General features: G+C 44.2%; 1 pseudogene; it reads left to right on the top strand.

Moving 5' to 3' along the window:
* The first annotated feature begins 3,699 nt into the window (after window positions 1–3,699).
* On the top strand, window positions 3,700–3,817 carry LOC124796620 (annotated as a pseudogene).
* Window positions 3,818–27,431: the final 23,614 nt, after the last annotated feature.

Below are 27,431 nucleotides of genomic sequence, written 5' to 3'. Positions count from 1 at the left end.
GCGTTGTAACCCCATTTAAAATCAAACAAGTAAAAATGTGTGCATTATACTTACTGTTCGTAAATCAATTGATTGCTGTACTCCTTACTTCTAAACTGGCAGAAAGCGAAACGCTTCAGGCTGTTAATGCTTTGTGTTTGACCACAGCAACTGGTAATAATAATAATAAAACTGTGGGAACTGTCCATCGGTCTGGGTCAGGTGATTAAGAGAAGAAGAAGGGGGAAGAGGGGAGAGGGGGAGAGAGGAGAGAGAGAGAGAGAGAGAGAGAGAGAGAGCGGCACGTTTCGTGATGTGATCCCTTTAGACGGAGCGAGATCGTTACAGAGACGCTCAGGAAACTCCAGTGGCAGTCACTGCAAGAGAGACGTTGTTTGTCACTGAGAAGGTTACCTGTTGGAATTCAGAGAGCTTACGTCCGAAGAAGGATATAGCAACACATTACTTCCTTCCACATATATCTCGCGAAACGACCACGACGAAAACAAATTATAGAAACTGGAGTTTGTCGACAGTCGGTTTTCCCAAGCGCCATTTGCGAATCGAATCAGAAAGGGGCAAAATTATAGAGGTACCAGAGGTGCCCTCCACCACCCACCGTAAGGTGGCTTGCGGGGTATAGGTGTAGTAGATAGTGCTGCTCGAAGTGGCAGGGATCCCACGACTGTTGTGTGAACATAGCCTCGATGGGTTCGATGTGTTCAAGAGTACGATACTCAGCGCCTTGCAGAATATCTACTGCTCCACATGACTAGCGCCCGAGAGGATAGGCTTATTGTTCATTCGATCGTGCAGGACCGCATAGCCACGTGACGCATCTTATGTCAGCAAATGGGATTGTTTGCAGCAAGACGGGTGTACATACGGGCACCCTGACGACGACATGTGGAGCATCTCGGGCTGTCGGTATGGAGACGGTTATTGCGGCTTCCCGTGACGCGGCAGTAGAGGGAGTGACGTCGGTACGCGAGACTCGAGTGCTTTTGAATAAAACTGAAACACGTCCACTGTCAACAACAGGCAACACGGGGGGAACAGATGGGCCCGTTCAAATAAACGTTTCGTAGTTACGTTCATCGATAACAGATTTGGATGCGAGTGCTCAGTGTGTGATAGACTGAGGTTTAAATTTTAGAATCACTTCCAGACTAACAAACAAATGGACATAATTTAATAAAATCAATGAATTGTAAAGTTATTTTAATTCATAGCACCCCGACAGACACTGTCACACCCAAAACCTGTGCGGTCGTGTAGACGACGTAGCCTACGCAGGTAACTTGTACGACGGGTTGAAACAATGTTCCTGAGGTAGCTCTCTACCATTTGCGGAGTGTTCAGGATAAAGGCGCCTGAAATAACATTGCAAGGTATTTTGTCATTTACATAAAACAAATATAACACGCGAAAAGCAGCAACCCGCTACCACTCTGAAGAAAGCTGCTTCCATTTCTGAAATTAATATTTTTGTAAACGTTTAAACCACACTTTTTCATTCTGCGCGCTTTAAACGCTCTGCTACGTACCACAACGACTCATTCTGAAAACTGTAATCTATTATATCCCACATTTTCATATTGCAGCTTCATGATGAACACATTATCATTTCAGTAGTCGTCGTACGTTTGATGATGATTAAAAATTAACACTAAGTTCTAAGATTGTGCTGCATTAAGTGTTCATTGAACGCTTTACGTTTGGTAAAACACTGGATGTGAAACGGACATCTAGAATTTAAATTTAAACCTGTATCTCCCTCCAATCATTAGTTAAAAGGATTTAACTGATGATGTACCTCATTCCTCGTAAGATTTGTCATGTTGAATTTATCGACTGCTTGTCTCGAATCTCTTTCGTATTTGCTTTATAAAATTACAGACAGGTACACTGAAAGATTTGGATCTACTTTCACTTTTTACAAGTAAAATTGTCTTAGTGTTGTTGGCTTGTTCATGTATCTGCCAAACGTACCATTGTCTTTAGTGCGATATTTTATCGACAGAAATAGTACATCTTAGATTAACTGGAGATAAAATTCACCTTGTGCGGGACAGTTTCTTTATTTTTCGTTTATCGAAACTTGTTTCAACTATTTATGTGTTGTATTATCAGTTACTTCGTGCTAGAAGTTTTGTGTGTACAATACAATATACAGGCTGTTATGGTTGCTGATGCCAGTCTTGACTTTTATTGTTTTTGGTCGCGTTAAAATAGTTTCTTCATTATCGTTGTTTTTAACCGATAAGCACGCATAGTGTTTGTCATGAAACAGTTCCTACCACCAGTGTACTACTTGTTGTAGCATGTTGTTTTGTAATAAATAAAACGCTTGTGTAGCGATTAAAAATGGTGGTAGTGAAGAAAATGAGTGTTTTAATAAGTCCAGTAATAACGCGATTACAGTATATGAAAAATAACAGGTAGTGTAATGAATGGCACAAGTAAAAACACCAGCACAAAGTAACTGACCGCGATTGTGAAACAGATAATGAACGAAAACCCACGGAAAACAGTTCAGGAACATTGTTAGGTAAGACAAAAATACACAAACTGTCTTTTGCATGAGACATATATTTTTTCCGATTTACCTGTGGAATTACGGCAAGTAAGAAAAGCTACAACATTCTTATCCTAGCTAAGTTCGTGTTAAATGTTCAGCAGTTTTCTTAAGATTGTTGTTGTAAGAATTCTGTTGGTCCGCCGTGAGACTTTATTGCAATTGACTCCTATACAAGGCACCCTGACCAGCGGCTGCAGGCGGTGTGGAAGGAGAAGTTAGACGAGTAAACGGCAATAATTGTTGTATGCAAATCAGCTAAGCACACCGAAAAAAAGTTAGTCTCCTTCAGGAGACATGACGGTTCGGTAGGAGAGCATCCAAAAGTTTCTTCAGGTAGGTCTACGTCGTACATAGCTGAAGCTACTCACTGATGATACCAGTCCGTACTATTACCAAATTGCGCCGGGGTTGTTGATTGGTACGTTTCATCCTCTGTTCAAATTAGTTCCAGACATTTTCTATGGGATTAGATCGAGTGATTTAACTTGCTAGGCCATGAGTGACAGGTTGTCCGAGAGTACATCAAAGCAGGAACTAAGACGTGCAGCCCTTTAAACACGGTTGTCATCATCTTTCTTACTTAGTGACATCTTAGATAGATACATATCTTTGCTGAAGTGATGTGGAACGAATAAGTTTACAGGATACGTATACATGATTAGTTTCAGTGGATGCTCACTTGCTGGTCATTTACAGCTATTAAATAACACACTGTCCAAATTTAACATTTATTAACGCATTATTTTTCAGGAGAAGTTCCAAAATTTCCCGCTGTGGAACTACCTTTCTGATATTTTCCCCTCTCAATCCGTAAAATGTTCTCTCCTGCCAACAGTGTTTGAATTATTCAGCAAAATTTTTTCGTTCTGTTTGTTAAATGATTCAAATCACCTGTTTGTCCAGCCGTCAATTTCATAAAACTTAAGTTTTTCTGAGGTTGTAACACGATCTACACAATCAAACGCATTGGAAAGATTGTAAAAAAAAAACCAACTAATGGTATTTTCTATTTAAGGCATGTTATATTTGGTGAGTGAATGTATATACAACATTGTCAGTCAATCAATCCTCCTGGAATCCAAATTGTGAAGTGCTAAGTAAATTATGTTATCTTAAATGTGAGATGCGAAAGAGAGGGAGCCAACGGCCTTGCCGCAGTGGTAACACCGGTTCACGTCAGATCACCGAAGTTAAGCGCTGTCGGGCTGGGCTAGCAATTGGATGGGTGACCAGCCGGTCTGCCAAGCGCTGTTGGCAAGCGGGGTGCGCTCAGCCCTTGTGAGGCAAACTGAGGATCTGCTTGATTGAGAAGTAGCGGCTGCGGTCTCGGAAACCGAGATACGGCCGGGAGAGTGGTGTGCTGACCCAATGCTCCTCCATATCCGCATCCAGTGAAGCCTGTGGCCTGATGACACAGCGGCCGGTCGATACCGTTGAGCCTTCCCAAGTTAGAAAAGAGGGAAACTTGGCCACCGACTTATTGAAATAAACATTTTGGTTCTTGTTCATGGTAACCTGAATGAATAGGCTCACGTCATGGTACGAAAAACTCTTCCAGAACAGCGTAGGCCTGCCTCTACTCAGAACTACGCCCTCTATACACTGTAGATTAAACGCCTCATTGGGCCGTTCGTACACTCGACGCCTTGAAAACATGCATTTCTCCAGTCGGCTACTGTCCAGTTTTTGTGTTGTTTGGTCCGTTTAAGACGTAGAGCTTTATGTGCCACTCTGAGATAAGGACTTTTGTGGTGTACCACAGTCCACTGTCCATTGCAGCCAGTTCTGTTCGCAATAGTCGCTCGGAAATTGGCGAAGATTCACCTGCATTCACTGGTAGTAGCCATTCCTGTTGGGTTAGAAAGTCATCAACACAACTTGACAGTCGTCTCCAGTTCCCTTTAGTTAGGATCTCCTTACGATCACTGTTCTTACGTTCTCTTTCGTCCTAGCGAGTGACACACCACTCCTTGTAGGCAAGATGGACTGTCAACGTTGATACACCTGCAATGGGGCGAATTCATTCACGGTATGGTTACTGGCACGTCCAAGCGCGATTGTTCATTTCTGCTAGTTTGTGACGTCTCCAAAAAAAAAAAAAAAAAAAAAAAAATGGCTCGGAGCACTATGGGACTTAACATTTGAGGTTATCAGTCCCCTAGAACTTAGAACTACCTAAACCTAACTAACCTAAGGACATCGCGTAGAACCGCTCGGCCACCCCGGCCGGTCGCAATAGGAGGACCACATCCTAACCACGAAAAACTACCCTACACCGCAACTCCATTTCCTCTGTACTAAACCGTTGGCACTACACTTTATGGCACGTAACAGTTTCTAGGCATTCGCCAAACCGAAACTCTTACATCGGAATGCCACAGAGAATAGCGTGATTCATCACTCCTAATCGCTCTTTTGCAGTCATTCATTATCGAGTGGCGTAGCCTCCTACACCACCTCAAGCGTCACTTGCGGCATACAGAAACGTGGGGTTTATGAGGAGCTGCTCGACCATCGTACCCCATACGAAAAGTCATTATATTACCTGGACTGCTGGTAGCACTTTGGGATTCAGGATTGATTCCTTTCGCTGATTTCATGCGACTTTTTACAACCATCCTCCGCAATGTTCGGCAACCTTGTTCGTTAGTACATGAGGTCTACCTGGTCTCAGTTTAGTTGTGGTTGTTTTTCGCGTTTCCAATCCACAGTGGCATCACCAACACCCGATTTGGGTAGAAAGCTTTGAATGTCCCTGGTACATTTGTTACTCAGGTGACATGCAATGACTAACCCACGTTCTGAGTTACTGAGGTTTCCTGAAGGAAACATTCTGCTGTTACTGCTTCTGGACTGACAACACGATCTTTCCTTTCTTTTTTTTTTTTTTAAAAAAAGGTGGAGGACCTCCCCGCCTACGCCGGCATGATGGCCAACACAAAAGGTCTACTGCCATCTCTGCATAAGGGTTAGTGTTCACTAAAAGTGAAGTGTCGCCGGACAGAGTGGCCAAGTGCTTCTAGACGCTACAGTCCGGAACCGCGCGACCGCTACGGTCGCAGGTTCGAATCCTGCCTCGGACATGGATGTGTGTGATGTCCTTAGGTTAGTTAGGTTTAAGTAGTTCTAAGTTCTAGGGGACTGATGACCTCAGAAGTTAAGTCCCATAGTCCTCAGAGCCATTTGACCCATTTTTTGAGTGAGATGCCGCAGGATGTGGGTACTGCGATGTTTGCGTACGTCTGGCTAAGGTTAGCCATTTATACGCGCTCATCTAGAAATAGATTAGGCTTAAAGTCGAACGAAGGGTAGCGGTTTTAAGGGCAGAGGGAAAAAAAGTGCCAAGGCAAGCGCCAAGGGAGAAAAACCTGTGCGATAGTTAGGTCGGGTACTAAGAACAGTAGCGGATGTCTTGCTGACTGCGATAGGTCATGCAAGGGTAGGTTATGTTAGAAGCGGGTTTCAACATGATACTCCCCACCTCATTTTATACTGGCGAGTCCGCCTCATGTGACATGTAGTGGTCGATTGCGCTTTACATAGGAATGTCTAGATACTTTTGATTAAGTAATGTTTGTAACAGACGTTCTGAATTTTGCTCACTTGTGACACGACGCCTGCCCGCACAAATGAAGGTGAGCCTGAAGTCGTAACACGCTTGTGTGACATCTGGAGCTGAGGAATGAGGTCGGACGGCGCGGCCGGTCGGTTAAACATTGAGGCGGCGGTGATTCAGGCGGCCCCGAGACGGCCCTAAGTCAGGGCGGAGCGAGGCGAGCACATGTGTGTCGGCGAGGCAGTCTATTAGAAGCTGATTTAGCGGCGCAGATGGGCGGGCGCGCAGCTGGCGGTGCGGGCACGGCCGCTGAAAAGAGCATCAGCTCCTGCCAGCCCCGGTACAGCGATAGGGATAGGGATACGGCCGAGGCGACCCCCCCAGAGACGGCGCCAGGCTTGTAATCGCATTGCCGGCCCGCGCGCGCTCCCCTATCAAAACACGGGCTACGCGGCGCACATAATAGATATTACACGGCCGTCCCCTGCGCTGCGTGCCGGTAATGCTGGCGGCGCCCACCGCTCCCCGCCACTCCGCCATCCGATATGATCACCGGCGCTCCGGCGCTGCTCCCGTAACCTCGATGCCCAAAAGTCACTCGAAAATGAGGAACCACAACCGCAACAATCTTAGCATTGCTCAATTGGGCCGCCTCATCAACTCATTGTACAGTGGGCGTTCAATAAGTAATGCAACACACTATTTTTCTCAGCCAATGTCGGTTGAGAAAATGCGGAATTTTTTGTGGGACATCGTGGATCATTTCCGCCTCAGCCCCTACAGTTTCGTGAAGTTCCGACAGGTGGCGACGCTATATGTGTAGGTTAGAGTCATAACACACATGCTCCAAAATAATGAAAATTGAGATGCCGACATATTCTCATATAGCTTTATATATAGAACATAATTCACGAAACAGCTATTCGCATGTGGCACAAGGTCCTTGCGAAAACCGGTGTTAACCTTCATGGTTAGTTTCAAAAGTCTCATGATCCGCCGGATCTTGTGGGTTTTGTCCAGTACCTCCTCTTGACGAATCAGCGATTAGCTCACTCGGCGCCATTTTCTTGTGTAGTAGTAAATATTGATGCCAGTGGAGTGTGTTTTCTGTTTTGTTCAGTTATTTTGGGGAATATAATAATACACTGTAGAAGAGAAAGTGGCTTGCGGTCGAACCAAAAAGTGTTGCATATCGAGTTGCAACACGATAGTTTCCGCGAAACCAACATCATCCAAACAGCTCAGTACCAAAACTCACAAGATCCAAAATGGGAATTGTCAAAACTTACATGTTCCATAGCTCATTAACAAAACTCACATGATCCATAATATAACCTTAAATAATTGTAATTTCTCAATAAGGAAAGATAATCTGAAATATACATAATGATTTATAGCCATTAGTCTTGCAAAATGGTTCAAATGGCTCTGAGCACTATGGGACTTAACTTCTAAGGTCATCAGTCCCTAGAACATAGAACTACTTAAACGTAACTAACCTAAGGACGTCACACACATCCATGCCAGAGGCAGGATTCGGACCTGCGACCGTAGTGGCCGCGCGGTTCCAGACTGTAGCGCCTTTAACCGCTTGGCCACCACGGCCGGCTATTCTTGCACGTATTGATGTCAATATATGGGACATGAGCACGACGCATGTAAAACACGTTTTTAGTCATTTGTGAAAATTTATGTTTTTGGAGCATGTGAGTTATGCTTCTAACCTATTCATATGTATCCTTCAAAATGGCGTCTGTAACGGATGTGCGATCCAAGCAGACAGCAGGCTCTGAGTTTCTTTCGGTGGAAAATCAGAGCATCACAGATATTAGTAGGCACTTACAGAATGTTTACGGAGATCTGGCAGTGAACAAAAGCACGGTGAGTAGTTGGGCGGGGCGTCTGTCATAATCGCAACATGGTTGTGCAAACCTCTCCGATCTGTCGCGTGCCGATAGGCCGCACACAGATGTGACTCCTGTACATGGTTCGTCGCCACAAAAATGCAAACGCACTTCTCCTTCTTCATGACAACGTAAGGGTCACATAAGTCTGCGCACCCAAAAGGAACTCACAAAACTTCACTGGACTGTTCTTCTTCATCCAACCTACAGTCCGCATCCACACCTTACGACTTCCGTCTTTTGGCCCAATGAAAGCTACACTCCGCTGGAAGCAGTACATGGACGATGGGTATTTATTGATGCATCAAAAAGTTGGCTCCTATGTCCAGTAGAGTGGTTTCATGACGGCATACACACTCTCCCAGTAAGGCTGCGTAACGCTATCGCTAAGAACGAAGATTAAGTAGAAAAATTCGATTTTGTAGCCGAAAGAGTGAGGAATAATTTGGTGTGTTTGAACCCTGAATAAAACAACCTGCTTCCAGAAAGAAAAAAAAATGTGTTGCATTGCTTGCTGAAATCCCCTCATAACTGATTCTTGATTTCGTGACCCCATGAACCAACCGTTTCCATTTTGGACGGTCACCAGCTTCTTTTAGAAGCTGCTAAAGAGGTAGAATGGAGATCATCTTGATTTGATCCATCCACCTGCTAGCTGCTTCCTTCCTCGGTCTCGTGCCCTCCAATTTTAAACGTAAGATAAAGTTCCGTGTTCCGGACCTAGAGAAGGCAATCGGGCCCTTGAGACCGCTGAGTCGTAATCTTCCAACGGCATCATCAGATGTGGTATGGAGGAGCATGTAGTGAGCACGCCGCTCTCCCGATCTTTGTCGGGTTTTTCGACCTTTGAACTGCTACTAATCGCTCGAGTAGATCCTCGCTTGGACTCACGACGCTGAGTCCATACTGTACCAGTAGTCCTACCAAGGAAAAATCTTTGGCGTTACTGGGAATCGAACCGTGTCCTCAACATGGTAGCCAGATATGCTGACCATCGAGCTATGGATGCGGACAGTCCTTACTTCGTCTATATACACATCTACGTGACTACTCTGCAATCGACAATGAAGTGCCTGGCAGAGGGCTCATCAAACCACCTTCAGACTATTACATCTACATCTACATCTACATCCATACTCCGCAAGCAACCTGACGGTGTGTGGCGGAGGGTACCTTGAGTACCTCTATCGGTTCTCCCTTCTATTCCAGTCTCGTATTGTTCGTGGAAAGAAGGATTGTCGGTATGCCTCTGTGTGGGCTCTAATCTCTGATTTTATCCTCATGGTCTCTTCGCGAGATATACGTAGGAGGGAGCAATATACTGCTTGACTCTTCGGTGAAGGTATGTTCTCGAAACTTCAACAAAAGCCCGTACCCAGCTACTGAGCGTCTCTCCTGCAGTCTTCCACTGGAGTTTATCTATCATCTCCGTAACGCTTTCGCGACTACTAAATGATCCTGTAACGAAGCGCGCTGCTCTCCGTTGGATTTTCTCTATCTCTTCTATCAACCCTATTTGGTACGGATCCCACACTGCTGAGCAATATTCAAGCAGTGGGCGAACAAGCGTACTGTAACCTACTTCCTTTATTTCCGGATTGCATTTCCTTAGGATTCTTCCAATGAATCTCAGTCTGGCATCTGCTTTACCGACAATCAACTTTATATGATCATTCCATTTTAAATCACTCCTAATGCATACTCCCAGATAATTTATGGCATTAACTGCTTCCAGTTGCTCACCTGCTATATTGTAGCTAAATGATAAGGGATCTTTCTTTCTATGTATTCGCAGCACATTACACTTGTCTACATTGAGATTCAATTGCCATTCCCTGCACCATGCGTCAATTCGCTGCAGATCCTCCTGCATTTCAGTACAATTTTCCATTGTTACAACCTCTCGATATACCACAGCATCATTCGCAAAAAGCCTCAGTGAACTTCCGATGTCAACCACAAGGTCATTTATGTATATTGTGAATAGCAACGGTCCTACGACACTCCCCTGCGACATGACATGCTGCGTTCTGTTATCTAGGAACTCTTCAATCCAATCACACAATTGGTCTGATAGTCCATATGTTCTTACTTTGTTCATTAAACGACTGTCGGGAACTGTATCGAACGCCTTGCGGAAGTCACGAAGCACGGCATCTACCTGTGAACCCGTGTCTACGGCCCTCCGAGTGGACGGGCGGTCACTCATCCAAGTGCTAGTCATGGCCGGCCGAGGTGGCCGAGCGGTTCTAGGCGCTACAGTCTGGAACCGCGCGACCGCTATGGTCGCAGGTTCGAATCCTGCCTCGGGCATGGATGTGTGTGATGTCCTTAGGTTAGTTAGGTTTAAGTAATTCTAAGTTATAGGGGACTGATGATCTCAGAAGTTAAGTCCCATAGTGCTCAGAGCCATTTGAACCATTTTGCTAGCCATGTCCAACAGCGCTTAACTTCGGTGAACTGACGGGAATCGATGTTACCACTGCGGCAACGCCTTTGGGGTTCTAAATTAATTTGTCCATAATTGAAAGCCGCGCGGGATTATCCGAGCGGCCTTAGGCGCTGCAGTCATGGACTGTACGGCTGGTCCCGACGGAGGTTCGAGTCCTCCCTCGTGCATGGGTGTGTGTATTTGTCCTTAGGATAATTTAGGTTAAGTAGTGTGTAAGCTTAGGGACTGATGACCTTAGCAATTAAGTCCCATAAGATTTCACACCCATTTGAACACACCCCATGATTGAAATACCTAGGTATGTAGCTGAACTTATAGACTTTAGATTTGTGTGACTTATTGTGTATCCGAAATTTGACGGATTCCTTTTAGTGCTCGCGTGGATGATCCCATATTTACCCTTCTTTAGAGTCAACTACCACTTTCCGCAACATACAGATAGCTTGTCTAAATTATTTTTCAATTGGTTTTGATGTTCTGATGACTTTACTAGACGTTAAATGACAGCATCGTACGCAAATAAGCTAAAACGGTTGCTTAGATTGTCTCCTAAATCGTTTATATGTATTAGGAACAACAGAGGATCTACAACACTTCCCTTCCATGATTATGTTTCTATATTTGCTCCATCTCTTCTCACAATACGGCCAAAGAACGGGAGAATTTTTTGGTTGATTCAAGAAGAAAGGCGCCTAGACAAACCGCATTGCTGTGTAATGGACTCATCAGTTCTTCTTTCGGTCTCTTTTATACGCCGTGTCCTGCGCTAGCATCAAAAGCTCAAATACACCCATACGCTGCTTGTCTCTGGCCATAAGGATCATGTCTCGTAGCCGTAAAAGACGATGGAAAATACGAGTGTTTCAGTGAGACGGATTCTTGTACTGTTTGTTAACGCTCGCCTCTGTCAGATGTTGGTGAGCTTATTCACAGCAGCTCGTCCTTCCGTGATCCGCCTTCTTACACCACCTTCACAGCTTCCCGTGACACGCACGGTTGACCCAAAATAGGTGAACGAACGCACGCTTTTAGTTCCTTAAATTGACCTGTGAGTTGGGGCTGTACTCCCCGATCGGTCATTGTAGGTTAGGACTTGTATTTATTTACACGTCAAGTTCCACAGGACCAAATTGGGGAGCAAATCTCCGAGGTCATGGAACGTGTCAGTACATGAAATTACAACATAAAAGTAATAACAGATACTAATATTTTATGAACCCGAAAAAAGTCAAGCCGTAAGTTTAAGAACAAAAAAAAAAAAAAAAAATGCCCAGTCTTTGGAAGCGGTAACACCCGTCAAGTATCTGAGTGTGACTATTCGAAATGATTTCAAATGGAACGATTAGATTACACAAGTAACGGGTAAGGCGAACTCCAGATTGCGGTTTATTGGTAGAATCCTGAAGCGATGCAGTCCTTCAACAAAGGAAATTGCTTACAATACTTTATTCCGTCCAGTCTTAGAGTATTGTGCGTCTGTATGGGACCCTTACCAGTTGGGTCTGATTCAAGAGATTAAGAAGGACCAAAGAAGAGCGACAAGATTCGTGACTGATACATTTAGCCATCGCGAGAGCGTTACAAATCTCATATAGAAAGTCTGAAGTGGGACACACCTGTAGATGGACGACGCGCTAAGCGGAAGGGCCTGCTCATTAAATTCCGAAATCCGATCTTCACCGAGGATGTAGAGCAAACATTATTACCACCAACTTTCATATCGCGCAGTGATAACCATTCAAAGATAAGGGAAATAAGAGCTCGTACTGAGGCGTTCAGTCATTTTTCCCTCTCGCGACCCGCGAGTGGAACAGAGGGAAGGGGGCGGGGGAATATGACTTTGGCGCGAATAGTGCCCTCCGCCACATACCGCTTGGTGGCTAGCGGAGTATATATGTAGATGTAACTAAAGATAATCAACAACAGAGCAAGGATGAGCTTAATTTTTCAAGGGACTCCTCGACAAAATAGAGGGAGCGATCCAAGAGGAAACTCCTCAGTTTCGATTTGAAAGCGCGTGGATTACTGGTAAGTTTTTTGGATTCTAGTGGTAGATTATTGAAAATGGATGCAGCAGTATACTACACACCTTTCTGCACAAGAGTTAAGGAAGTCAGGTCCAGATGCAGATTTAATTTCTGCCGAGTATTAAGTGAGTGAAAGCTGCTTATTCATGGGAATAAGGTTACATTTTAACAAGAAATGACAATGAGAAATATATATGTTGAGAAGACAATGTCAAAATACCCAGGCTCATGAACAGAGGTCGACAAGAGGATCGTGAACTTACACCACTTATTGCCCGAACCGCTCGTTTCTGAGACAAAAATATCCTTTTAGAATGGGAAGAGTTACCCCAAAATATAATACCATACGACATAAGCGAATGAAAATAAAAAAAAGTAGACTAATCTTCCTGTCGAGCGATCACTCAGTTCAGATACCGTTCGAATAGTAAAAATGACAGCATTACGTCTTCGAACAAGATCTTGAACGTGGGCTTTCCACGACAGTTTACTATGTATCTGAACACCTAGAAAACTGAACTGTTCAGTTTCACTAATCATATGCCCATTCTGTGAAATTAAATGACGTGGTATGGACTCGACTGAAGTCTGAAGTAGTGCTGGAGGGAACTGACACGATGAATCCTGCAGGGCTGTCCATAAATCCGTAAAAGTACGAGGAGGTGGAGATCTCTTCTGAACAGCACTTGCAAAGCAGCCCAGATATGCTCAATAATGTTCCCATCTGGGGAGTTTGGTGGCCAGCGGAAGTTTTTAAACTTAGAAGAGTATTGCTGGAGCCACTCTGTAGCAATTCTGGACGTGTGGGGAGTCGCATTGTCTTGCTGGAATTGACCAAGTCCGTCGGAATGCACAATGGACACGAATGGATCAGGTGATCAGATTGGATACTTACGTACGTGTCACCTGTCAGAGTCGTATGTAGATGTATGAAGGATCCCATATCACTCCAACTGCTCACGCCCCACACCATTGAAGAACCTCCACGAGCTTGAACAGTCCCCTGCTGTCATGCGGGGTCTATGGATTCATGCGGTTATCTCCATACCCGTCCACGTTCATCCGCTCGATACAATTTGAAACGAGACTCGTTAGACCAGGCAACATGTTTCCAGTCACCAACAGTCCAATGTCGGTGTTCATGGCTGAAGCGAGGAGTGAAGCTTTGTGTAGTGTAGTCATCAAGGGTACACGAGTGGGCCTTCGGCTCAGAAAGCCCATATCGATGTTTCGTTGAATGGTTGGCACGCTGACACTTCTTGATAGCCCACCATTGAAATCTGCAGTAATTTGCGGAGGGGTTTCACGTCTGTCGCGTTGAAATATTCTCTTCAGTCGTCGCTATCCCGTTCTTGCAAGGTGTTTTTAAGGCCACAGCGATTTCGAAGATTTGATTTTTTACTAGATTCCTGATATTCACAGTACACTCGTGAAATAGTCGGGAAAATCCCAACTTCATCGCTAACTCGGAGATGCTGTGTCTTATCGCTCCTGCGCCGACTATAGCACCACGTTCAAACACACTTAAATCTTGATAACCTGCGATTGTAGCAGCATTAACCGATCTAACAACTGCGCCAGACACTTGTCTTATGTAGATGTTGTCGACCGCAGCGCCGTACTCTGCCTGGTTACATATGTCTATTTGAATTCGCTTGCCTATACCAGTTTCTTCGGCGGTGCAGTGTAGTACCTTAGGATGTTTTTGCCTCTTGGCGAGAAGAAAACTTGTGCCGTTTTAACCTCAGAATTTGTTTCGCTGTAGGGAATTTCCCTCTAGACACACTGTGCCGACAACATCGATGAAACCTCATAATGACAGGATACAGAGTGGAAGAAAAGAAAAAGCAAAAGCATTAATTTTTGACAATTACTTAAAAACAGTTTTAATGCTATCTCTCGTATTTACTATTCAGAAGACTGAGGGGTGATGAAGCAAACAGCCCCTGAGGCAGCTAGTGAGATATCCTTAGTGCTATTATTTTATACCTGGGTCACTTTTGCAGAGTACTAGTAGTAAAAATTGAAAATCATCCAAAAGCTAAGGTCGCACAAAATATTTGTTTTTGTTCAAGAAAAGCGGTTTCAACAGACTTAGCTGTCATCTTCAGGTCTTAAATGTTCTTTAACTATTAAAACAGGACGCCCTTTAGTACTCTCATAATGAGAAAATTCAGTCAGTAAGAGAGAGATTAGCACTTCCCTGCAGTTCGGACTTCTGCATCCGCCTCTGCTTTTTGATGCAACTGGCCTATGCGCAAATAGTACTAGCGCAGTTGAGCACGAATGTTACAGAAAAAGACTACAGGCTGACGATTTTTGAAAACTACAAATGTAAAAATAGTTGAAAATAATCCTACAATACAAACCGAGATAAAATCTAATACTTTAGCATCTGCGAAATTTTTTGATCTAACATTCCCATCTGTTATCACATAGTCATCAGTGGCAATAGAAGAGGCATTCAGGCGATATCACCACACTCTTTCCATCACCTCCACCTGCCAAATGAACCAATACACTCCTCACTATAAAATGGTGCAGTAGTAATTTTTTTATCAAAATAATAGTTTTATTGCGAGTATTTAAGTTGACAAATTTATAGCGTTTAAAAAATATTCACAAAGTTTTCGATAATGTCTACTGTATTAATTTTTTATATAGAGATACCTCAAAATTATTTATTCATAGAATAGATTTAAAAGTTCAAATGGTTCAAATGGCTCTGAGCACTATGGGACTTAACATCTTAGTTCATCAGTCCCCTAGAACTTAGAACTACTTAAACCTAACTAACCTAAGGACATCACACACATCCATGCCCGAGGCAGGATACGAACCTGCGACCGTAGCAGTCCCGCGGTTCCGGACTGAAGCGCCTAGAACCGCACGACCACCGCGGCCGGCATTTAAAAGTTCATAACTTATCTTTCTCAAGCTTAGTAAACATAAACACCAAAAGTGAAACAAATATGTCCACGCTAGACAGAACTCCCAGCGTGGAACAGCTGAAGTGGTTCAATAAACTGTGCCGGCCGCTGTGACCGAGCGGTTCTAGGCGCTTCAGTCCGGAGCCGCACTGCTGCTGCAGTCGCAGGTTAGAATCCTTCCTCGGGTATGGATGTGTGTGATGTCCTTAGGTTAGTTAGGTTTAAGTAGTTCTAACTTCTAGGGGATTGATGAGTTCAGATGTTAAGTCCCATAGTGCTTACAGCCATTTGAACCAATAAACTGCCGCAGCGAGACATCACTTTCTATACTTGTAATCTGAAGCATTACGAACATGTTGCAACACAATCATCATTGCACAAGATTTAGTATGTAAGACACACACAACTCAGTGGCACAGTTAATTAATTTAAAGATGTCCGCTTCAGCCGCACTGATGATTATTCAAACCACGAGCGGTTTCAGGATGATAAAATCCCATCTTCATGTATATAAAGCTGTAACATACAAAGGTGAGGAGAACGCATAAATTGCACTTGGGCCAGTTAGTGCAAGGGCTCGAAATCACTGCATCTTGGCATAACTAGAAAAAGTAGAGGGCCTAATAGTAAAACGGACCTAAAAATGTGACGCCTGGGCGGGTAAGACTAAGGAAATAGAAAACGAGAACTATTACTGTATTCACACTGTCCGCCGTCGGGCAGCTGCTCGATATGGACACCAACGACGACTTAGCGAAGGACCACGCCGGAGGTCTGGAGGTGCGATGCGCACAGGCGCCAACGGCGCACAAGCACGTAAACAGACGTCGTTATTAGCGAAGATGCAGAAAATCAGGTCTGATTGGTCCGAGCGCTTATAATATTTCACTTAAAAGTAACATAGAACATAAACGAGCTGTGGTATTGCCATTACGCCAAATAACTCTGAAACATGAAACTTCCTGGCAGATTAAAACTGTGTGCCCGACCGAGACTCAAACTCGGGACCTTTGCCTTTCGCGGATAAGTGCTCTACCAACTGAGCTACCCAAACACGACGGGGCGTGAGTCGTGCTTGGGTAGCTCAGTTGGTAGAGAACTTGCCCGCGAAAGGCAAAGGTCCCGAGTTTGAGTCTCGGTCCGGCGCACAGTTTTAATCTGCCAGGAAGTTTCATATCTGCGCACACTCCGCTGCAGAGTGAAAATCTCATTCTGGAACTCTGAAACATGTAACAACAACAACAACAACAACAACAACATCAGCAGCAGCAGCAACAACAAGGTAGAAGTACATGCGCAAAATGAATTAACGAGGGATTAGAAACAGTAAAAACAGAGATAAAAATTAATGGTAACATAGCCAATGCTAAATAAATAATCACGTGTATGATACATTATGGACTCAAATGACGTAAAATAAAATATATAAAAACCACCACAAATCTAAAATGTGAACGTAATAACATAAGTAGCGAATAACAAAAGAAAATTATCAGGTGCCCTACAGCATACAAAACATATGGAAAGATGGTCAAGAGGTGGACAACTAAACGAATGGGAGAAAATAAGCCTGAACCTCACAGGCTCGTAAAAATTCTGCCGTATTGGACAGGGCAATGGTACATAGTCCAGATGAGGTGGGTAAGACAGTGAAAGCCGTGATAAAATTAATAATCACTATCAGCAAACCTGTGACAACTACGAGAAAATGCTTCTCGATGTACAGATACAACTGTACTGGAAATTTGTTAAGTTCATCCACAGAGGGTTAAGAGGGATCCACCGGCATTGTCTCAATCCTCAGTAATCTCCCTCGCAAGGTAAGCGCACATCAGCAGTTGTTTATTTCGCTGCATATCCTGCAGCTTGGTAGTGGACAAGAAGATGGAGCCCGCCGATGTAGTTCGGCGATACATCTTCAGTGATGTCATTCAGCAATCGACAGGGCGGAGTATACAGCTGCTCGCAGACGGCAGAGAGCAGGCTGGTGCTGGGGAACACGTCATGTGGCGACGCCGGGCGAGGCGGTGCGATGCGGGATGAGATGAGATGACGCGGAGGGGGCGCCGGATATCAAGATTAATGTCTCCTGTCGGAGTATTCCTCCGTTAACAACAAGTGTTCCGGAAGGGGCGACTCTCTGTGAACGTTGTCGAACTCTTTCTCCGGCACACACAAAGATTGCGCCAGCTGTGGTTTTCCCAAGGGCCGTACGCTAGGGCCGTTAATAATCAAAGGCGAAAAAGGAACTGTTCATTCCCGTACGTCTCAACAATATACAATAAAAACATCAACGCCATTCGACTGCAACAAACGCCTTAAACTGAAGGGTATAAGAAAATGTGCGCGAAAAAAGCGTACTCAAGGTGTTTCAGGAATGCTGTTACAGACTTCTAAAATGGTTCAAATGGCTCTGGGCACTATGCGACTTAACTTCTGAGGTCATCAGTCGCCTATAACTTAGAACTAATTATACCTAACTAACCTAAGGACATCACACACATCCATGCCCGAGGCAGGATTCGAACCTGCGACCGGAGCGGTCGCTCGGTTCCAGACTGTAATGCCTATAACCGCAACGGACTTCTAGCGACTGTAGAGGGGACTCATTAGATAAAGTTTGGTAAGGAATCCATGTCCGAAAATGCACTGTTTGAACGTGAAATATGAGGGCAGTGAAATGAGAAACGAATACACGCCGCAATAAGACCGTGCAATGTGTAAGTAGGCTGTTAAGGTTTTTATGTTGGTAACGCCACGTAGCGCTCTGTATGAAAATCACTGACTGTGCTGTGTGCAGTCTGTGGCTGGTTTGCATTGTTGGAATATTTGCTATTGTAGTGTTGGGCATTTGGATGTGAACAGCGCGTAGCGTTGCGCAGTTGGAGGTGAGCCGCCAGCAGTGGTGGATGTGGGGGGAGAGATGGCGGAGTTTTGAGTGCGGATGATCTGGACGTGTGTCCATCAGAGAGAGTAAATTTGTAAGACTGGATGTCATGAACTGATATATATATATATATTATGACTTTTGAACACTATTGAGGTAAATACGTTGTTTATTCTCCACCAAACTCTTTCATTTGCTAACTATGCCTATCAGCAGTTAGTGCCTTCAGTAGTTAGAATCTTTTATTTAGCTGGCAGTATTGGCGCTCGCTGTATTGCAGTATTTCGAGTAACGAAGATTTTTGTGAGGTAAGTGATTCATGAAAGGTATAGGCTATTGTTAGTCAGGGCCATTCTTTTTTAGGGATTATTGAAAGTCAGATTGCGTTGCGCAATTAAAAAAAAATAAAATGTGTGTCAGTTTACTGTTGATCAGAATAAGTAAAGAGAGAAATGTCTGAGTACGCTCAGTTTTGCTCAACTGTTTGAAAATCAAATAACGCAAAGGCTTACCAGCACTGTCATTCTTAATTTTCCTAAGGGGATGTTTCAAATGGTTCTATTCAAAAACAATCACCACACGCATTAAGACATTTACCCCAATGGGAGACGAGACGATCGATTCCCGTTTCGTACAACGCGGTCGGCCGCTGACGGATCTAAAATCGTACCCACTCTTGCACTTCCTCGTCTGACTGAAATCTGGCTCCAAGCATGTCTTTCTTCAGGTCGCCAAAGATGTGAAAATCTCACGGTGAAAGATCTGGGCTGCACTGAAGATTTTCCAGTATTTCCCAACCAAATGATTGAAGCATAGCCCTCGTCTGATTACCAGTTGGGGGCGGGCGTTATCGTGCAACAGGGTGTTTCCGGCATAACGAGAGCGTACAGCAAAACCAACAGTGGAAACAACGCTATCTCCCCCGCCAAAGAAATCCCAAGGTATTCACACAAGTTCCTGTAAGATCCTGATGACCATCGACAACAGGGATCCTCTGTTTGTCGAGTTCCTCGAGCGTGGAGCCACAGCCAACGTACAGCACTATGAAGACACTTTGTAGATACTGCGACGCACCATACGGTCGAAACGCCCAGGAATGATTTCGGACAGACACACACTGTTGCACGATAACGCAAGCTCACACAGAAACAGTAGGACTAAGATTACGCTTCAGCGACTTGCTAGGGAAACACTGTATCATCCTCCGTACAGCCTACTTCTTTCACGGTGTTATCTTCACGTCTTTGGTGACTTGAGGAAAGACACGCGAGGACGTCGGTTTCAGTCGGAGAAGGAAATGCAAGAATGGGTGCTGTTGTGGATCCGTCAGCGGCCGATCGTTTTCCACGAAACAGGGATTGCTCGTCTCGTGTCCCAGTGGGATAAATGTCTCAACGTGTGCGGTGATTACTTTTGAATGGGATCATTCCATGGTCCCACTGTGGCGGGTATACGGTTTTCATTTAACTGCCCCTTGTAAGTTTAAGCCGTACGCACACAGCGAAGACGTTGGTCCCTGACTTGCGTGTTCCACACAGCCCACGGCATGGGCAGTGTTTTGAGTACTTGTCGTCGTCGGGTTCTCTTCTACGTGATGAAGGACGTCCTCTTCAAAGGCAAGAGTGCGGCGCCTCAGTGAAGCACCACAGTCAACCCTCCTCGTAGCGAACCAGTTTCTCGCAATTGTTGATGCAATCGCACGAAAATGGTATGTCATGTCGACTGCTCCCTCTTCTCTGTGTATCCGTTGCATGAAGCGAGAGATCTGTAAGTGGTACGGTCTTCAAACTTATTTCATATCCAGATGGAACATTTTTAAACATGGATTCCTTTATCTACTATGTCCCCTCTACAACGCCTAGAGATCTGTGATAACAATTGTGAAATACCCCGAATAACGATAATGCATAATAAGCTCATTCAAGATGATGATGTTTGGTTTGTGGGGCGCTCAACTGCGCGGTTATCAGCGCCCGTACAAATTTCCAGCCTTTACTCAGTCCAATCTCACTACTTTCATGAATGATGATGAAATAATGACGACAACACGAACATCCAGTCCCCGGGCAGAGGAAATCCCCGACCCGGTCGAGGATCGAACCCGGGACCTCGTGATCCAGAGGCAGCAACGCTAGCCACTAGATCACGAGCCGCGGAAGGAGGCAGTCTTACTAAATTCTGAGAGACTACTGAAACGTGGTTTCATTTTCGCCTCGTTTCATTATTTAGCCTAAGTTGTTATACGCGAAGAGTTCCAAAGTTGTGCGTGTGTGTCGTTTTATGTTACGCCTTGCTCGACTTGTTTGGTCTGACACGTGGCCGGGCGAAAGTAACGTCTTGTTCTTTGGAGCTGCGGCCAATCGGGGTTTGGCCGGTGAATATTTGAAAGGGATGGTTTTTGCTTCAAATACTTACGGTGAAATTTCGGAGCTTTGTGGATGCAGATCTAGACGAAGCCGTATGCTGCTTTTATTGGTGGGATCGCAAAATGTTCTTTCGATTAGGAATCTGTTTGGTGTTATAATTTTTTTGTGTTAGCTCCGTTCTACTTCCGAGATCTCTTTTACAGAAGGTAAATTCATTCCTTTCATTGACTGCTCACATGAACCAGAACTCGGTATTTTGCCAGTGGATTTTACCTTCGTACCCTTCGAGAATATCTACACAATCTGTTATCATCTGTTCTTGCATAATACTGGTATAACCCCAGTCAGCTGAAAGCATTGCACTTACCTGTTTTGGCAGCTTTCTGTCGAGCATTGTCTTCGAGTGATTATTGAAATGCCCTGGACAATTGTATTTGTTTCTGCAACTGAAGCCTAAGTGTTCGAGTAAAGCATACACTCATTTACTTGCTGCTTATACTAATATTTCATAGCCAAATACTATGTTTCCTGTAAATATGTACGTTTGCAGTAGACTTGCGCACTCTCTTGACTAATTATGTATATCGTTAATTTACAAGAACATTTCACATATCACGTTTGTAAAATGTTGTCGGCTAGATACAGGGATAATAAAATAGACCACATCCAGGTGTGAATGTTCTCCAAGATTTATTCCAGTTTTCCCCACTTACCACCTTTACAACGCTTTCATATGTCTACAGCGGCAGATGATGTAGATATGATACTATTTAATTTTATCTTCCTCTACAGATATCTTGCCTGTTCGAGTTCTCAGGCCACAGGACCAACATTCCAGTTTTGTCCTGCCAAAGGATTCTAAGACGGAGAGCTCATGATCTGTGCTTCACAGCATGCATTTTATTTACAGATGAGGTGGGATTTACATAGACTGGGATAATAAATTAACACAGTAAGCATGCATAGTCAGATGGAAATCCTAGAGCAATCGCGGAAGCAAGTCATAAGTTTCACTTCAGTATGGATGTGATGGTAGAAACTGTAACTGGCAGACTCTTAGAGCCATACTCATTACCGGACAAATTAACTTTATGCTATCATCATTTATCTGCACCAAATTACCCGCTCTATTGTAAAACGATATTCTTTCAGAAAGACAACTCAAATAATTTATACACGTCGAGGCACTGCCTCATTTTCTAAGCCTCATACTACAGTTCACAGGGCGAGTTTGCTAAATTGAGGCACAAACTTCAGGAAGCGATCCCTAAAAGGATAAGGAACAAAAAAGATTGTATGGACATTTGGATAGAAATGCATCATGTCTATGCTACAGGATATTTCTTAACTCATCAAGCCCGTACGGTACAATGCATTGCACAACATGCTATGATGAAAAGAGGTGTTTCAAGTGGGACCCCATAGGTCTCTTAAGCATGTGCAAACATGATGCAGTGGTGACTGATGCACACATTCCAATGTGCCATCCTGCAACCGAATGGCATCACAGACAGCATGAATACGTTGTTCCAGTGTGTAGAGTGCTCCTCATACACGACCTCATCAGGTCCCTCACAAGCAGAACTCTGAAGGATTGAGACCTGGCGACAGGGCACTCCTCGCAACTGGACCACCTCACCCGATCCATCGAGTAGGGTAGACGTTGTCTCGAGATGCCTCAGCACGGAAATTCGGAAGTGAGCTCGAGCATTGTCAAGTAGTAACCACATTGTCCTTCGTGCCACTATAAGCAAGTCTTCCAGGAGGGATGGTCACCTGTAGGAAGTGTAGATATGTGTCGCCTGAGAGCCGTTGTGGAAGGATGACTGCTCCAACGAGCCAATCGCCAATGGTATCGCCCACACGTCGAGGCTGAACGGGTGCAAATGGTTTGTTGCCACCATACCACGAAGATTTTATGGAGCCCATAGTTGGGTATTGTGAAGCTTGAGAATACCAGCCCTCGTAAAGGTAGCTTCACTTGTGAATAAAATGAATGTTAGAAACCTAGCGCCACAATGGTTTGTGGGACGAACCAGCGAAAAAACCGTCGCTGTGGAGGCAAATCTATTTTAAGTGGTTGTCTTGGATGGAGAGTCATCGACAGATGTAGAAGTAACTTCATGTGTGCCCCAGGGAAATTTGTATTTGGAATTTAGGCCCTTGCTGTTCATGTTGTATATTTATGATCTTGCAGACAACATTAATAGTAACCTTAGATTTTTTGCAGGTTATGCAGCTGTCTGTAATGAAGTAAAGTCTGACGAAAGCTGAAATAGAGTTCATTCAGATCATGATTACGTTTGAAGGTTGTGCAAAGATTGGCTAGTCTCATTAACTATTCCGAAATGTGAAATTTTGCACTTCGCAAAACGAGAGAACATAGTAGCCTAGGACTGCAGCGTCTGTGAGTCACATCTAGAGTCGGCCTACTCATACAAATATTGGGTGTAGGAATTTTCCGTGATATGAAGCGGAACGATCACATAAGGACAGTTATAGGTAAAACAGATGACGGTAAATTTAGTTTATTGCGTAAGATATATTTCATGGTTTCTCTTCCTGAACATAATATTCATGTACACTGACAGATTGAATACATTTACATCCATACTCTGCAAGCCACTGCGAATTGCATAGCAGAGAATACTTCCCATTGTACCAGTTACAAGGACTTCTTTCAGTTACAATCACATGCGGAGCGCGAAAAAATGATTGTTTAAACGCCTCTGTGCGTGCTCTGATTTGTCTGATCTTGTGCTTACGTTCCTTAGAGTTGCGATACCTAGGGACTTGTAATATATTCCTAGAGTCATCATTTAAAGCCGGTTCTTGAAACTTTGTAAGTAGGCTTTCTCGGGACGGTTTGCGTTTTTGTCTGAGAGCCTGCCAGAGTGACGTTTCAGTTTCTTCAGCATCTCCGTGAAGGCCCTTGCGTGGCTCAGGTTTGTTAACCCTATTTGGTTGGGCAGCCACACACTTGAGTAATATTCTAAGAGTGTTTTGTAAGAAAATCCTTTGTAGTTTAATTGCATTTGCCTAGTATTCAACAAATTAACCTTACCTTGCCATCTGCTTTATCTACGATTGAGCCTATGATGTCGTTTCATTCAAATTTATGTATGAGTTGACTGATTCCAGTTGTGCTCCGTAGACGTTGTAGTCATAGGAAACTACATTTTTTCGTTTTGTGAAGTGTTCAATTTTCCTTTTCTAAACATTTAAAGTAAGTTCAAATGGTTCAAATGGCTCTGAGCACTATGGGACTTAACATCTGTGGTCATCAGTCCCCTAGAACTTAGAACTACTTAAACCTAACTAACCTAAGGACATCACACACACCCATGCCCGAGGCAGGATTCGAACCTGCGACCGTAGCAGTCGCGCGGTTCCGGACTGAGCGCCTAGAACCGCTAGACCACCGCGACCGGCTAAAGTAAGTTGTTTTTAGTTGTCAGTCTGTTCACTACTTTGAGATCTTATCAGGATTTGATTGAATATGTGTGCAGCCTTTTTTAAAATGGTACTTCATTACAAGTAACGGCATCATCTGTGATAAGTTTGAGGTGGTTGTTAATATTGTGAGTTAAATATTCGACGCCTCTCTGTCTTGTGTATATTTAGATATTTTCATAAAATCACTGAGAAACCGGTAATGCTTTCACCAAGAAAAAATGTCTAGCGTTTAAGACCCCCTCGATATCAAGGTCATCACAGACAGAGAAGTGTTTCAGATCAACGAGAATGATAGAGGGAACTTATCACATCACTCGCCCGCTTCGTTTGAGGGAAACCACGGAAAATGTCAGTCGGTATTGCTGGAGGCAATTTGAGCAATTTGTCAGATCACCTCTTGGAATGGAGAAATGTTCGAGTCTGTCCATCCACTGCTTTGACTACATTTCTATTTCCTCAGCTTCGAACTTAAATATTCACTTAACTTATACACTGCACAAAATTCCTAACACTTCTGCACTACCATTGTAACCAGAGTTGAGACCATTCGTTTATTTCCTCAGTGACACGCATTTTGGCAGATGGTATGTCCCTTTTATGCACATGGAGAAGTTATGCACATTCGCCTGATTAAGAGTGAACGTCAGATGTCATATTAAGAGCAAAAAACTCCAACACTTAGGAACATTTAAGGAGGCAATGATTAGGATGTAAGAGAGCTGTACTATCATGGACATACTGTCATTAGGTAGAGTGAGAGTGTTCTGGGACAAAGTCCATTGCTGCCAGATTTCTTCCACTGTCCCTCCAACTCCCCCTATGATGCTATGCACTGTTGTCAATTTTTGACAAATGTCGATTGCAGTATCTATAAAATGGCCGAAAATTCAAATTTTTGTGAGAAATAAAAAAAAGGCATGAAATCCAGGCTTTTCCCCATTCCTATGATGTTACTGTGGAAGTAGAGCTTTTCTTTTAAGTATGAATTGGTGGGAAATTGAATATTCGAAGATGGTGCGTGCACTGCTGCCTGATTCCACCTTCCTAGGAAAAAGTATAATGTTTCCTAAGTATAAATTGGTGGGAAATTCAAAAATACAAGATTGCGTACTGTCATGCTAGAATTAAAGATGGCTGATGTGGAATACTTGTGCAGCATCTATGACATCAGAATCCAAGATGGCGATCCAGGATGGCTGTCCTGGAATACTGGCACAATGGCTATGACATCAGATTTCCTGGGTTTTCGCCACAGAAGGTCAAAGCCTGTTGTTCTTGAACAAAGGGCAAGGTCATCCCACTCCTCTCACTCTCCCCTCTATCAGTTCTGGAGAAAGGTGTTTGCTTGTTCCCCCTGTAGGTCCAGGCTTGCCTGTTAGACAAATGATGCCAGTTTGCTGATCTACTTAACATTTTTTCCCCAAACTATTATTTTCTCGGACATGCAGTAACCTGCAGTCATGGTTGTTACATCAATTGCTCTAAGTGTAGAATTCAAGGTGGCCACTTGGTTCACCTCTGACAATAGCCACTGCCTGGCCCAATTCGAGCTATCCAAAGTTTAAAACAATTTCCTCCCACCCCTCCGACATAACAGTTCAAGCAATTAAGACCCACCTGATGTCACTCTAAGTTTGCATCTGACTAGTCCCAAGTTTAAGTCCACCTATGCTATACTTAAACAACTATTGGGCAAATGATAGCAACAAGTGTGTCTTTGTTTAAACAAACACCACACTGTGGAAAAGTTGGTTGGTTCAAATGGCTCTGAGCACTATGGGACTTAACTGCTGAGGTCATCAGTCCCCTAGAACTTAGAACTACTTAAACCTAACGAACCTAAGGACATCACACACATCCATGCCCGAGGCAGGATTCGAACCTGCGACCGTAACGGTCGCGCGGTTCCAGACTGTTGCGCCTAGAACCGCTCGGCCACACCGGCCGGCTGAAAAAGTTCATGATCACCAGGTTGGCTGAGAAGACAATCAGTGTGACCTACGCAGCAGCATGCGAAGAGTTGAGTCATTGTGCACCACTACCAATCTCAGAGGGTCTGCCAGACTTGAGCCATTGGCTGCCGTGTGAGAGTTATAAGAGCCCTGCAGGAGAGAGTCAGCCCACCCTTTGCTGATGACAGCTCTGTGCACAGGGATGCATACTACTGATCTGATAACCTAATTCTAAATGGAGAATAGACATACAGATTCCCAATGCTAGTATACCTGCGACCGTAGCGGTCGCGTGGTTCGAGACAAGCGCCTAGAACCACTCTGCCACGACGGCCGGCTGCGCGAGACAAATTAGGCAAAGTATTGCTCGGTAAATTTCGCGCGAAATGTTTGTTGACAGGTCCGTTTGGTATCCATAGACTGCCCGACATATACTACCATGCTAAATAATGGTCTCCAGCAGAGTTTTGACCTGCCAGAGACGGTTAAAAAAGTCGTTTCTCCAATGCCACAAATCAGTGGCATGTGGCAATCCAACTCCACTACACTAAAAAATTAAAGGCTCTCTTATTTGTAGCCCCGTCATTCTCCCTCGCTGCAACACAGCGGTTTGAAATTCTGCTCAAATGTGGCTACAGCTTTCATCTGTAATGGAGCGTAGGTGTGGCGTCCTGCGACGGTACCTTCAAGGTCGGCGGTGCTTCAAATGCGAAAGAAAGGCCAGAGCACAGACGTTCACGTAAGGTGTAAGATGGGTTGATAATGTTCCTTTGGTAGCAAATTGCACCATAATTCTGGCCAACGTTACCGCGGACGTTTCAATAGATGGGAAGGTCGTCACCTCCCTCCCCGTACCTACATTGATGCCTCTGCGGGCGATGTCAAGACCAACACCTAGCGCTGAAATTAAGCGGTTATCTTATGAGTGGCCGTTGAAAACATTTCAGACACGCCACCACTCAGAATCGACACAAAATGGCCCCAGGAGATGGCATACAGGGCGTAAATGAATCCACCTCTTCTCTTGGGGTGTTCATTTGCACGCGTTTTGCGGTAGAAAACGACAGTTTGCAGTGCGATGTGCAACATAATGATGTTCTTGATAACTTTTGACACTGCTTACACCTCCGACTATTCAACCTCTTGCTAAGGAAATCGTGGGGTTGCAACCCCATTGAATGTGATTTGACCCCTTCTTAATGTAGCGCAATCACAATTTTTGCTCTGCTATGAGGAAAGGGTGTTTATGATTTTTCAGCCCTTTTGTTTTGTGCCCCCCTTTGGTATGATCACATTGAGACATGTATGAATAAAACGGCAAAGGGTCCCTCTAAGGCCTCC

This window comes from Schistocerca piceifrons, chromosome 4 (genome assembly GCF_021461385.2).
Source record: "Schistocerca piceifrons isolate TAMUIC-IGC-003096 chromosome 4, iqSchPice1.1, whole genome shotgun sequence".
Classification (NCBI taxonomy): domain Eukaryota; kingdom Metazoa; phylum Arthropoda; class Insecta; order Orthoptera; family Acrididae; genus Schistocerca; species Schistocerca piceifrons.
Note: the sequence above shows the minus strand (reverse complement) of the source record. Positions and strands in the feature narration are given on the sequence as shown.